Genomic DNA, 12,964 nt, shown 5'->3' with positions numbered 1-12,964 from the left:
CAAGACAACTAACGGATGTTTGAAATATTAATCGACAATTAAATATCCTATTGAGACACATTTAAGAGAATGTTATGAAATTCCTTAGAAAATTGACACAACACAACAATCATTCAGTGCAAATGAGGTAAGGGACTCAACCAAAACACCATATGGAAAAGATTGCAAGAAGTTTCTAGATACAAATCCACTTTAACAAAGAACCAGAAGAATAGATTGAATTGCACAACTCAAGAATTTAATCATTATGGTTTTGAATCATTTGCATCAAATAAATTCTAAAAAAAACTAATTGAAAAAACTAATTAAAAAAAAAAAACTCCTTGAAAATTCATTGGAATAGTGTCTGTTCTAATCAAAAGCGAAAGCAGATGCTCTGATAAACCTAGTTTGTAAATCCTTCAATATGTCTGCAGACAAACAGTTGGAATCAAATTCTGTTTGAATCACAATTTCAGCTTCTTTTTAGGCCGTTTCACTACAGCATCTGCAATGTCCTTTGATGACTGCAACAGAAAAACATTAAAGACTAAGCAAACGTTACAATTTTGATTTGACTAGCATGAAATGGTCAATGGCAACAAACCTTTTTTTTTTTTTTTCCCTTATCTTTCTTTTTCTTCTTCTTCTTCTTCTTGTGTTTCTTTGACTCAATTTTTTCACCTCCATCTTCCAAAGTATTCTGTCATATTTTCAACCAATTAGGAAGAAAAATAGGTCATAGAAACACACCGGTTTATTGAAGCTTTTCCAAAAATGATTACAGGAACACAAAAATAAACCACCTCATAGTCGCCAAAAGAGTCTACATGTCGAACTATTCTTCCTGAATGTGAAGCCCCACATGTTATAGAAAGAACATTAGATTTTATTGCTTATTGCAATATGAGAAATACTATAGGGATATATGTAACATCCCAGATATCATTAATGCGAGTAGATCAATCACATACGTGCAGGAAAGGCAACCATCATCATAACGTAATAGATGAAGTATAAAACAAGTGAAATTATGAGAATACATTCAAGTAAATATATACTGTATCAAGGATTTTGTCCAGAATTGATCAAATTGAATACTCATTATTTCCACACACAATGTACAGAGAGAACCAGTTGTCGCACTGCCAAACCTCCATACAAACACCAAATGATAAGAAGGGAAGAGATCAAGCACCCACCAACAAATACAACCACATCCCAGTAGATTGATAGTCTAGGAGTGAACACTGGCCGGTAAGCCCACCTAGAACCAATTAGGTATAGTACCAATTATAAATACAAATGAATGCGAGTACAATACTACTTTGTCAAATAGGGATAAAAACACTAAACTTTTGTAAGTCATTATCAGGATAAGACAAACCAAAATTTGGAGAAAAAATCCGTTAATGCTTACTATAGTTAGCTGTTAGAATTCCAACTCTAACAAGAAATTAGATTACAGATATCTTCTTTTAACTATTCTGCATATATTCATCTGAATTATGAAAATACCAGCTACTTGAATATGGACAAGAATAAAAAAGAAACAAAAGTCAAAATCAATGAGATTTAGTAAATCACTATTATACCAAGTCTAAACCATATAATCAATAGGAAAGACTCTTCGAAGAAAAATTAGGTCATGAGTTGGGTCATGTATATAAGGCTTATAAGTCATGAATTTGATCTGCATTGCACATAAGGAAAAAAAGGGGTGTCCACAAACTTGACTAGGTTTAACCAGGTCCATAGCCTAGTTCGAGAATAAAGGAATTTAACACCATTGGGAAAAAAACTACAAGATATAACTGGTAAGTACTTGCATTTACAATATCCTTTGCATTTTTGACAGCCTGTTCAACAAGTTTGGGCTTTATAGAAGCCAATCCATTAGGCTCTTGAAGTTTTCTTTCAAGGAACTTCACCAAAGCCGCAGCCTTGTTTGTTGTCAATGGCCCATCGGGGTGAGGTAACCTACAGAAAAAGCATCATATTGTGAACAAAAGGCTTAAATTTCAAGTGATTTTTTTTATATAAAATTATACAAGTTATAGATTAATGGAGAATTCAGTAGGGAATTTCTTCTTATTTAGGTTATTGAGTTGGGTACTTGGAAATTTGAGGAGGGGATGAAAAAAGAAGAATTGGGTTGTGCCATATTAATCAAATAAATATTATGCGAAAACGTACAATAACCGACATGATACTCGAACAATATGCTTGATCTATTCCATCTAATTGGGGGCAAAGTCTGAATTTTCAATTCAACACTCTTTCTCATGAAATTCACCTAAGATACAATAATAGTCTCATAATTCAAGGTAGAGAGTTCTAAGTTTTGGTATGAATTAGTGAAAGGGATCAAAGAATGAATTCAGATTAGTCTGAGAGGTTGCAATGAGAGAGTAGTTGAGTAGGGTACTTGGAAATTTGAGGAGGAGGGTACTTGGAAATTTGAGGAGGGGATGAAAAAAATAAAAATTGGGTTGTACCATATTAATGAAACTCAATGCGAAAACATCCAATAACCCACATGATATTTTTGAGAGGGAGTTTTTTTAGTATGTCTGCATGTTCTTTAAATTTTCATCTATTTATGCTGCAAGATAATCTTGTCATATGTCTATTACTTTCATATACCCTTGTGGCAATATTAGTTGTTTTGCAGACTGTGGCACTAATAACTATTTTTTAGATGATAGCACTAATAGCATCTTGATTGGTTGTTATGGGTTGGGGTGATTAGGATTTTATTTGTTAGGTGTGTTCTGTCACGGAATTGTCAAAGGGGGAGATTGTTAGATTTTTGTAACTGGCAATTCCGTTTGACAAAAATTTTTTCAATTATAATTTTATTCGCTCTTATATTTCAATGAGGATGTGAGTATTTAGTTGTGAATCCAATCTGAGTTGTGCCTATGCAGAGTAGCTTGTGATCTTGATCCTTTCATTTTTGCCACTTCGCTGAAGCAAAAAGCAAAAATACTGTTGAAGTTGTTTGACCGCTTGAGCAGTCATTTGTGCGTTCCAGCAAAGAAAAGAATCTCTTAGTACTTTTACAAAGCACCTAAATTTCTAGGAAGAAAGTTTTACTGCTCGAGTGGTGAATGTTGCGCTCGAACGGTCAGCCTATATGTTTTGCACCACCTTTACTCACACCGCTTGAGTGGTGAAGTGTGCTCTCGAGCGATCTTCGTGATCTAATTTTCTATAAAGTGAGCTATTTGTTATTTTTAGGGTTTGAGCCGTCCAGATTTTCAAAGAGGAAGAAAAAACAAAGTATTTTATATTGGATGGTGCTTTAAGAGTGCTTTCTTGATGATTTAAGACTAATCAATGGATCTGTAGGTTTTGTGTGTTTTCTTTAATTCACAAATGAGAGAGTTGTTCTTCGATGAATTTCAGAGAATTTGGGCCTAAAATTTTGGTAGATTCTGGAGTGGCTCGCCGTCGTGAATTCGATATCCGCGTTGTAGATTCAACGTTGGGCAAGCCAATTCTGAGGTGAAGACGGTAGTGGAAGAGGCATATTGGAGTTGGTTAAATTCGGGTGTGGATTCGCTAGATAATTGAGGATCCACATATGTAGTTCCTTTTTATTTTCTTAGTGGATTGTTTTGTGACTTTGGCCCGTAATTTTTTTTATCACAATTGGAGGCGCTCCAATTGTGATTTTTCCACGTTAAATCGGTGTGTTGATTTGTTTTTGATTATTTAATTGGGATTGTTCTTCGTTATTTAAAAGTGAAACGTAATCACAAATCAATATCTAAGGGATTTTAATTTTTTCAATATTCAAACAATATGCTTTATCTATTCCATCTAATTAGGGTAAAGTCAGAATTTGCAGTTCAAGACTCAGTAAAATTCTCATGAAAGTCATTGAAGATACAATAATAGTCTCATAATTCCATGAATAGGGAGTGAAAGAGATTGCAAAATGAATTCAGATTAGTCTGAGAGGTTGTAATGATGATTAATAAACTAAATTGATTTTTTTTTTTTTGTTTTTTAACTAAAGATTTATAAGAAAGTAGTTGAGTTGGGTACTTGGAAATTTGAGGAGGGGATGAAAAAAAAAAAGAATTGGGTTGTGCCATATTAATCAAATACAAAGCAAAAACATACAGTAACCCACAAGATATTTAAGCAATATGCTTAATCTATTCCATGTGATTGGGGGTAAAGTCTAAATTTTCAGTTCAATCAAGACCCAGTAAAATTCTCATGAAATTCATCAAAAATACAACAATAGTCTCATAATTCCATGAGTAGAGAGTGAAACAGATTGTTGAATGAATTCAGATTAGTCTTATAAGTTGCAATAACAATTAATTAATAAACTAAATAGATTTTTTGAAAAAAAAAAAAAAAACTAAAGATATAAGAGAGAGAGAGAGAGAGAGAGAGACCTGGGTTGTTAAAATCGCGGTTCAATATTTTTTTTTTATATAAAATCTATACACTTTTTCAATACTTCTTCCGTCTCAAAATATTAGTCCCTTATTTTATTTTTTATTGTTCTAAAATATTATTCACTTTTTAAAAATCAAAGACTAAAATAATATTTATTTTTTATTTTTCCCTTCTTTTAAATTAAGGGTAAATTCCAAACACTTCTTTAGGTTTGATTAAAATACAAATCGCCTCTCTATGGTTCTGAAAATTACATCCCACCCTCCGAGGTTTCTAATTTCATAACAAATCGCCAATTTTATTAATAAATTATTTAGTCAATTAACGATTTTTAATGATATTAGAAATATGTTTTAATTAATAATTTAGGTAATTTTATTCATGTATAGGAGATCAATTATGAATTTTATTTTTTTAATTAATTCTGTTAAATAAAAAATTCTAATAAGGAAGTATTTGTAATTTTTTAAATCACAGGGAACAATCTGTATTTTAAGCAAATCTCGAAAGATGTATTTATAATTTATCCTTAAATTAATTAATACCACAAAAAATATAATTATGACAATTAATATTCTCTAAAAAATATACTCTCAAAAAACAATTTTCAAAAATTAATTTTTTAAGGTAAAATAATTATACTATAAAAAAATTAAATTTCCCAAAACAAAACTATATTATTTTTAAACGAAGTGAGTATATTTTTTCTAACATTTCAATTTTAACAAGTGATGTTCCTTATCATATTTATTGATCTACAACACTGTTTATTGTATTATTTCAAAGAAAATAATTAAAGCCTACACCTATAGCCTACACCTATTTGTAGAGGGCATTGGAGATCTAAAAGGTGAGATTGAAACACGGTTTATTCTCTCAACCAAACTCGGTATATACACCCATTTAAAAAAAACTCTGCATATACCTCTCTCTCTCTCCCCCTCTCTCCCTCCTTTATACCTTCGATGACCAACGTTCCAGCTGCTTCTTGCCGACCGACTCCACTGCAGTTCTTCTTCCTCCATTCTTTGACAAGTGCTAGGTCTTCTCAACTCCACCACATAGTTCCCTTTCATCCAAACAGCCCAGTATCTATCTCCTCTCTCCACACCAAATATTTTCCAACCTCAAGCCCAACAATTGCATTACCGACGGCAGACCCAGAGCCATCCTCACTGATTACGGAGTAATGGATGTATGAATAGATGTGAACCTGTTCATGAAATTGCCAATCAAATTTAGATATACCCAAATTCTGTAAGTAATATTTGAATTTAATGGATATCTCGTATGTGCTATTATTTTTTTTTTTTTTGTATATATGCTTCATATTTTTACCCAAAATCTTGATCGAATTTATTTTGCATCTGGACTTGTTTGATTTTGATAGACGGTTTCATCTCACACCAAAACGCGATTTTCTCTCTTAAGAATGTGGTTTCTCCCACAAAATCGTCACCTACTGTAACGATTCCTGCTACTAAGGGTAATATCAAAACTAGGAATGTTCACAAAATTAATGTTTTGTGTAGATCACACCAAATATTATTAGTGAATTTTTACTCAATCAAAATGAATAATCCAACATGATCCAAAGACCCAGTTTCAGGCAAAATATTTTTGTTCAAAGCTGGGTTGTGCATGCCTAAATCTGATAGAACATGAGCTATGAAACTCAGTATGAGGAATACGAAAAATGCATTCAGTATCATGAGCTATGCACTGATAATTTGCAATTTGCAAGTATAAATCTGATAGAACAAGACAGGAAGAATCACCACAAGACAATGACAGCAAGAAAAGAGGAGAAAGGGTATAAAGGCAATAGCTATAAATGCAGGTAATGTGCAATGTACACATACCGCCAGTTTGTCATTTGAACAAAACGTTGTAACCCAGATCCAACTACATGCCACGTATTAGTACTGCTTTCATGAGAGATCTCAAACTCATTAATAGGGGCAGTTCGCTGCTTCTGCACCATATCAGCCACATGGTTCAAGTTTACTGGATTATTCCAACCTGTCAGACACCCAAAGGCAACACAAAAGAAGTAGAAGATTGTAAATGTATATAAACAAATATATACATATATACCCCTATATGTAATGTTTTGATTGTCTCATCTGTTCTCTCTCTCTCTCTCTCTCTCTCTCTCTCTCTCTCTCTCACACACACACACACACACACACACACACTCACACACACACATAATAAAATCATAAATAAATCCCACAATCACAGCAAAGGACAACCCCAATGCATATTGATACTCTTTATTGGTATCGTTAGAAATGTGCACATAAGCACATGCACATTAGATGCACATATAAATAGATATACACAATGCATTCTAATGAAGAAAATAAGATAAATTTCCAACCTTCTTCCTTATTGTCTTCCATTCTTTTTCGTACAAGCTCATAGGCAGCACAGGTCACTTCATGAGTAGCCTCTCTCATAACAGCACTCATGCAAAAAGGTTCAATGCCACGAGCTTGCAAGTTTTCCTTGAATGATACCCACCTTTCAGATGCCTCCAGAAGATCCATTTTGTTGTAGGCAACTAAATACGGCTTTTCAGCAAGTTCAGGATTGAACAGTTCTAGCTCAAGACGAACTGCATCAAATTCATATTCAGGTTGCTGTGATGAACCATCAACAACATGTACCTAAGGTTCCATATTGATAATAGTTCTATTAGTCCGAAAAAGAATTGGCCCAAGCAAATCCACAAATAAAATAGAAGTAGAATAACTCTACATCTGAAGTAAGAATAAAAGCTCTAGTTTCACAATCTCACAAAATAACATTGTGTGGCGAATTTCAAAAGCAAGAAACAAAATGTACAGCTATGACATCTTTCTTCAGTAATTACTCTATAAAGCAATGCTATTTCAAAATCTTAGTGAGCAAGCACAATTTATGAGAGGGTTTATACCAAAGCAGAACATCTTTCTGTGTGCCGGAGAAACTCATGGCCTAAACCAAAACCTCGGTGTGCTCCTTCAAGTAAACCTGGGAGATCAGCTACGACCATTGTAGAATCATAGTCAAATGAAACAACACCGAGATTTGGAAGTAAAGTTGTAAAGGGATAGTTTGCAATAGCTGGCTGAGCAGAACTAATAACACTAAGAAGTGTGCTTTTCCCTGCATTTGGAGCACCTATTATTCCAACATCAGCTACCAACTTTAGGTCTAACTCCAACCACCTGGTCAAAATGCTCACAAAATAATTAATAACAAAATTGAAAGACTTCCACTAACCATGGAAATTAGCTCTGAATAACCTTAAAAAGAAAAAAAAAGCTCATGCCCAATGCACAAAGCTCCAGCTTATAACAAAGTCCAAGACTGAGAGAGGTAGTAGCTAGACAACCTTCCCCCCATTTCTTATGAAGAGACTATTCTTGAGGCCCCTTATTCATAAATACACCAACCATGAATGTTACCGCTAAAACTTGGATGAATTGGTATCCCGGGCATGTATTAACAACTTATTAATTCCACAAGTGAGTCTCACTATCAAAATCTTGGTGATCTAAAACTTTGTATCTCCAAATGCAGTGCCACTTGGAATAGGAGATATTGCAATTGTGACCCATCTGACCCCCTAAAATGGTCAGACTCTTGTATACTTAATTGTAAAAATATAAATTAGTGAACTCAGAATATGAGCTATAATAATAGACTTTGCTGCACTTTGTACAACAGTTATTTATTTATTTATTGACAAGCAAAATAGTAACTATTTTAATGCACAGCGAAGGCATCAACCATCTACACACGCATGTACCAGCAAAAGAAACAACCGAACTAAACAGAACAAAACCCTATACTCTCAACAAGGATGTACAAATCAAATAAAAAATCCACGAAACCATTTCCGAGTGTTAAAATCAATATATGCAATTACCTATTTCAAATTTTTAAAAATCTGAACAAACAATTTAAGAACTTGAAAGACTCACAATTCTGGGCCCTCCTCTCCAATCTCTGCAATCTTTGGCACCTTGTTCGTCCCCGACTTAAAAGAAGCATTGCCTCTCCCTCCTCTTCCACCTGGCAACAACAATGCCCTCTGCCCCGGATACAACAACTCCAAAAGCACCTCCCCTTGCTCTCCATCCATGGCAGCCTCCCTAATAACCGTCCCCGGTGCCACCTTCACCACAACATCCTCTCCCTTCGCCCCATTCTGCTTCTTCCCCTGCCCATGGCTACCCCTCCCTGCCCTGAAATGAATGTTCTGTCGAAACGGCAATAACGAATTCATCGACCCATCAACTTCCACATACACATTTCCACCCCTCCCTCCGTCGCCACCGGATGGTCCCCCAAACGGCACGTACTTTTCTCGCCGGAACGCCACCACCCCATTCCCGCCATCACCGGCCTTAACAAAAATCTTCGCTCTGTCAAAGCATCTCATCACCGCCAGCACTCCTTTCTCCTTCTCCTTCAATTCCATCCCCACCAACCACATCCCCAGCTTCTCCACCCTCAAACCCTAACATTTCACCACCATAGTCCTCCTCCTCCTCCTCCTCCTCATTATCATCGTCTTCGAATTCAGAATCAGAATTCACCTCGAACAATTCGAACTTTCCGTAAGAAAGCCCTAGATTTTCATCAAACAACTCTTCTTGACTCGATTCGTCGTTTTCAATCTTTCGAGTTGAAATATTCAATTCGGATAGCTTGACCTCGGTTGAGGAGTGGAGAGTGGAGAGAAAGAAGTCGTCTTTGGGAGGGAGGCGGGTGTAGGTGGTGGCGGCATCGCCGCCAAAGACGGAGGAGAGAGGCGGCGGCGGCGGAGGGTGGAAGTCACGGGAGGTGGTGCGAGTAATGCGATGGTGGTGGTTAGGGTTTGATTTGCAGAGGTTTCTGGGGAGGGGGTTGCGAGGGTTTGGAGTATTGCGAGCTAGGGCTTGTGGAGATATGTATATAGATAGAGATGAAGCCATTGTTGAATTCTCTCTACTGTTTTGTGATTCTCAAAGTCCCCAGTTTTTTTGCAGAGCCAGCATGGAGAGGAATTAGTGGATATAGGGGTTACGTGTCTTTGGCCACGTGTCGGGATTTATTTTCGATCAATTACACAAATAGTCCTTAAAAAATACTTCGGTGACCTTCGACAAAATTTTTATAAATTAGTTTTTGTTTATTTTTAAAAAAATATAAATTACAAATGTATTTGATTTAAATAGAATATTTTAAAAATATAAATTAAAAAATTTATTTATTCATACCTAAAATATTTATATTTATTATTTATTATTTATGATAATAGGATTATACACATTATAATTAAAAAAAATTAATTAAAAATTTTATTTGAAAAAAAAAATTTAGTCAAATTTTGAAATTTCTATTTAAAAACTAACGTAAATTCATTTTTTGAGTTTACGTTTTTTTCTCAAATTTATAAATTGAGACAACCATTTATAAACCAAAAAAATTATCTAACAAGTTTTTATGATAGTTGTTAAAATTTTTGTAAATATAAACTGAAAACTGAAAATGAAATAATTACCAAACATGCCTATTTCGTTTTGATCTTAATTTTTCATTTATAATAAGGGAAGGGTTTAGGGTGTTTGGATATGTAAGGTACATATTATATGCATTTGTGTAAAGTTTTATAAATATACATAAGTTGTTTCATAAAATCACACAAATTTTTACAAATATACATAAGTTATAATTTCTTAAATTTTTGTAAGTTAAATATTTATAAAAATTTACACGATTTTATAAGATAATTTACGTATATTTATAAGAATTTACGTAAATATATATGATATATATTTACATACATAAGAATTGTCCTTATAAAAAATACAATTATATTCTTTAATGTCTAAAATATAGTTGATGTAAATATTCATAGTCTAACAATAATTTAAGAAAATATTACATTTGATTAATATGTGATTTTTAAGAAATTGATATGAAATTAAATAGTTCAAAATAAAATAAGTTATATATTTTATGCATTATTTGGGTAATTTATCTTTCATTTTAACAAACGAATGATTTGAGAATTGTTTTTTTAGAATTTTTTTTATTTTTTAAGCAAAACAAGTTAATATGTAATGGTAATAGTTTATTTAACTATATAAAAATAAAACAATAATTAGGGTATATAATTTGTTTTTCTTAATAACTTTTTATTTTTGTATTACATACAGTATTGCACCATTGAGATTTTCTTAAAATACAGATTGTCCCTTATGACTTTTTATTAATAAATTATTAAATCAATTAATAATTTTTAATAATGTGAAAAAATATATTTTAATTAACAATCCTAGCAATTTTATTACTGTATAGCAGAGAGTAAAAATTTTCTTTTTTTCATAAATTCTACTAAATAAAAAATTTATTATTTCCAAAATTACAAGAGAGAATCCGTATTATTTTAATCAGGATTTATTTGTAATTTATCTTAAGGCTGCCAAACCGCTTCAAAATATTTTTATAAAATACATATACATATCTATATATATAAAGAATCACTTAACTGATTGGGATTTGTATTTTTTTTTTCAATTTTGCCCATTTATTTTGAATAATTTACTAATAGTGGCCTATATATTGAGTGAAGTTTTTTTTCGTAATTATGCAAATATTCTTGGTCAATTATGTAACAATTTTTTAGTAATTACGCAAACATTCTTGGTCAATTATGAAATATAAATATTTTATTTTTTTAACAAATTACAAATACACCCATAAGGTTTATTTAAAATATAAATCGGTCTTAAAATACTATAAATTACAACTACATTTATTATAAATTTTAATTGGGTAAATTACATTGACACCCCCTGCGGTTTATGTTTATTACAGTTTCTCCCATCACCTTTAGAAAATCACATTTCCCTCCCTGATGTTTAAAGTTTTATTACAGATTACCCCTTGAAGTTTAAAATTTCATAACAGTTCCCCCCTCATCGTAATGATCATCATACATAAAATTAAATTCATAGGGTGTCAGTATAATTTTCCAAATGTAAAGGGATAAACTGTAATAAACATAAACCTCAGGGGGTGTCAATGTAATTGACCCATTTTAATTTAACACAATAATCAAGAAGAAAAAAAAAACTATTTTCCTATATAATAATAAATTATCAAAATTTTTTATTGAAAAGTATTTCTTATATTATTAAAAATCGTTAATTGACTTAATAATTTATTTATTAACAAAATAGTTAACCGAAAAATACTTTTCATATCATTAAAAATTGTTAATTTACTTAATGATTTACTTATTAATAAAATTGGTCATTTGTTATGTTAGTATGATTTATGTATTAATAAAATTAGTTATGTGTATATATATGTGTGTGTGTGTATTTTCTTCTACTTCTTTATTAGTTTAGTGAATTATCTTAGTAGTTTTTTTTTTTTTTTTTTTTAAATGAGACAATTATCTTAGTATTTGTTTAAGATTTATCTATTGAGAGAAGCTTACCCATTATAATTTTTTTTTTTTTATAATAAATTTGGAAGGAATACATCATTAGGTGTATAATAAATCAAAAAATAATACATATCATACTACATAATTCTATCATATATCTAATGATTTATTCTATTTAATCTCATATAATAATATTTCAATTTTAAAAAAATTATCAAAATATAAAACTTAAACATACTATAATAATAACCCGTTTCAAATTCGGATATTTGATTGAAAGGTACAGTTAAGATTTATTATGATTTCTATTTTAATAATTTAAATAGTTTATTTTTGTAAAGTCTTTCACATGTATAATTCATACCAAAAAAAAAAAAAATTAATATGATAATTGTAATTTGTCTAATTTATTCAATTTGTCATTAAATTTTTTTTTTTAAAAAGAGAGGCAATTCATCAATTTTTGTTTACCACAAATGCGGTAAATTGAACCAACCATGAGTATCAAATCAGTTTAATTTTTATATGAATGATATATACCAAAAAAAAAAAAAAATTATTCTAATTATCAAAATTAAATATTTAATGGGCCCTACCGACTTGAACTGCACCTTTCAATTCAATCTAGTATATATATATCTATCTATATTATTATATATGTGAGAATATGACTTGGTATCTAATAGTGTAGTGGTTTCTTCTTCCGTTAAGTGGCAAACTTTTTTATCCTAAAATAAAAAAATATTATTTAAAGGCGTGAGCAAGATTTGAACCCAAGATTTTAAGTTTTATTAGGTTTCGTTTGGAAAGTGAGTTAGCATTTTGGCTTTGTTAGCTATTTTAGCTTTGGGCTAAAAAGTCTCGTTTGGGAAGAGCTTTTGATTTTTTTGGCTTTTTTGATTTTTTTGAGAGAGAAAGAATGTAATAATTATAGATTGGAAGTAATATTTTGTCTTATTAGACTTAAAGGCCTATTTTGTTTTTTGTAGTTAAAATAGCCAAAAAAGCCCCAAACTTAGCTTCCCAAACGAAACCTAAGAACACAATTACCATTTAGACAACATACATTTTATAATATTAATTTCTTTAATATTTATTTGAGTAAATTATAAATACACCCCCTGAGGT

The 12,964-nt window shown here is 31.6% G+C and overlaps 1 pseudogene across 1 annotated transcript; it reads right to left on the bottom strand.

The window, feature by feature from the left end:
• Positions 1–1,646: 1,646 nt before the first annotated feature.
• LOC114319576 (GTP-binding protein OBGC, chloroplastic-like) lies at positions 1,647–9,614 on the bottom strand (annotated as a pseudogene). The gene is made up of 5 exons (XR_014333734.1): positions 8,376–9,614; positions 7,343–7,616; positions 6,785–7,073; positions 6,264–6,423; positions 1,647–1,959 (listed from the first exon to the last, which is right to left on the bottom strand). The product of XR_014333734.1 is annotated as a GTP-binding protein OBGC, chloroplastic-like (transcript).
• Positions 9,615–12,964: the final 3,350 nt, after the last annotated feature.

The sequence above is a fragment of the Camellia sinensis genome, chromosome 6 (assembly GCF_055761805.1).
Source record: "Camellia sinensis isolate YWXY chromosome 6, ASM5576180v1, whole genome shotgun sequence".
Taxonomy (NCBI): domain Eukaryota; kingdom Viridiplantae; phylum Streptophyta; class Magnoliopsida; order Ericales; family Theaceae; genus Camellia; species Camellia sinensis.
This window is presented reverse-complemented; position numbering and strand designations above follow the sequence as displayed.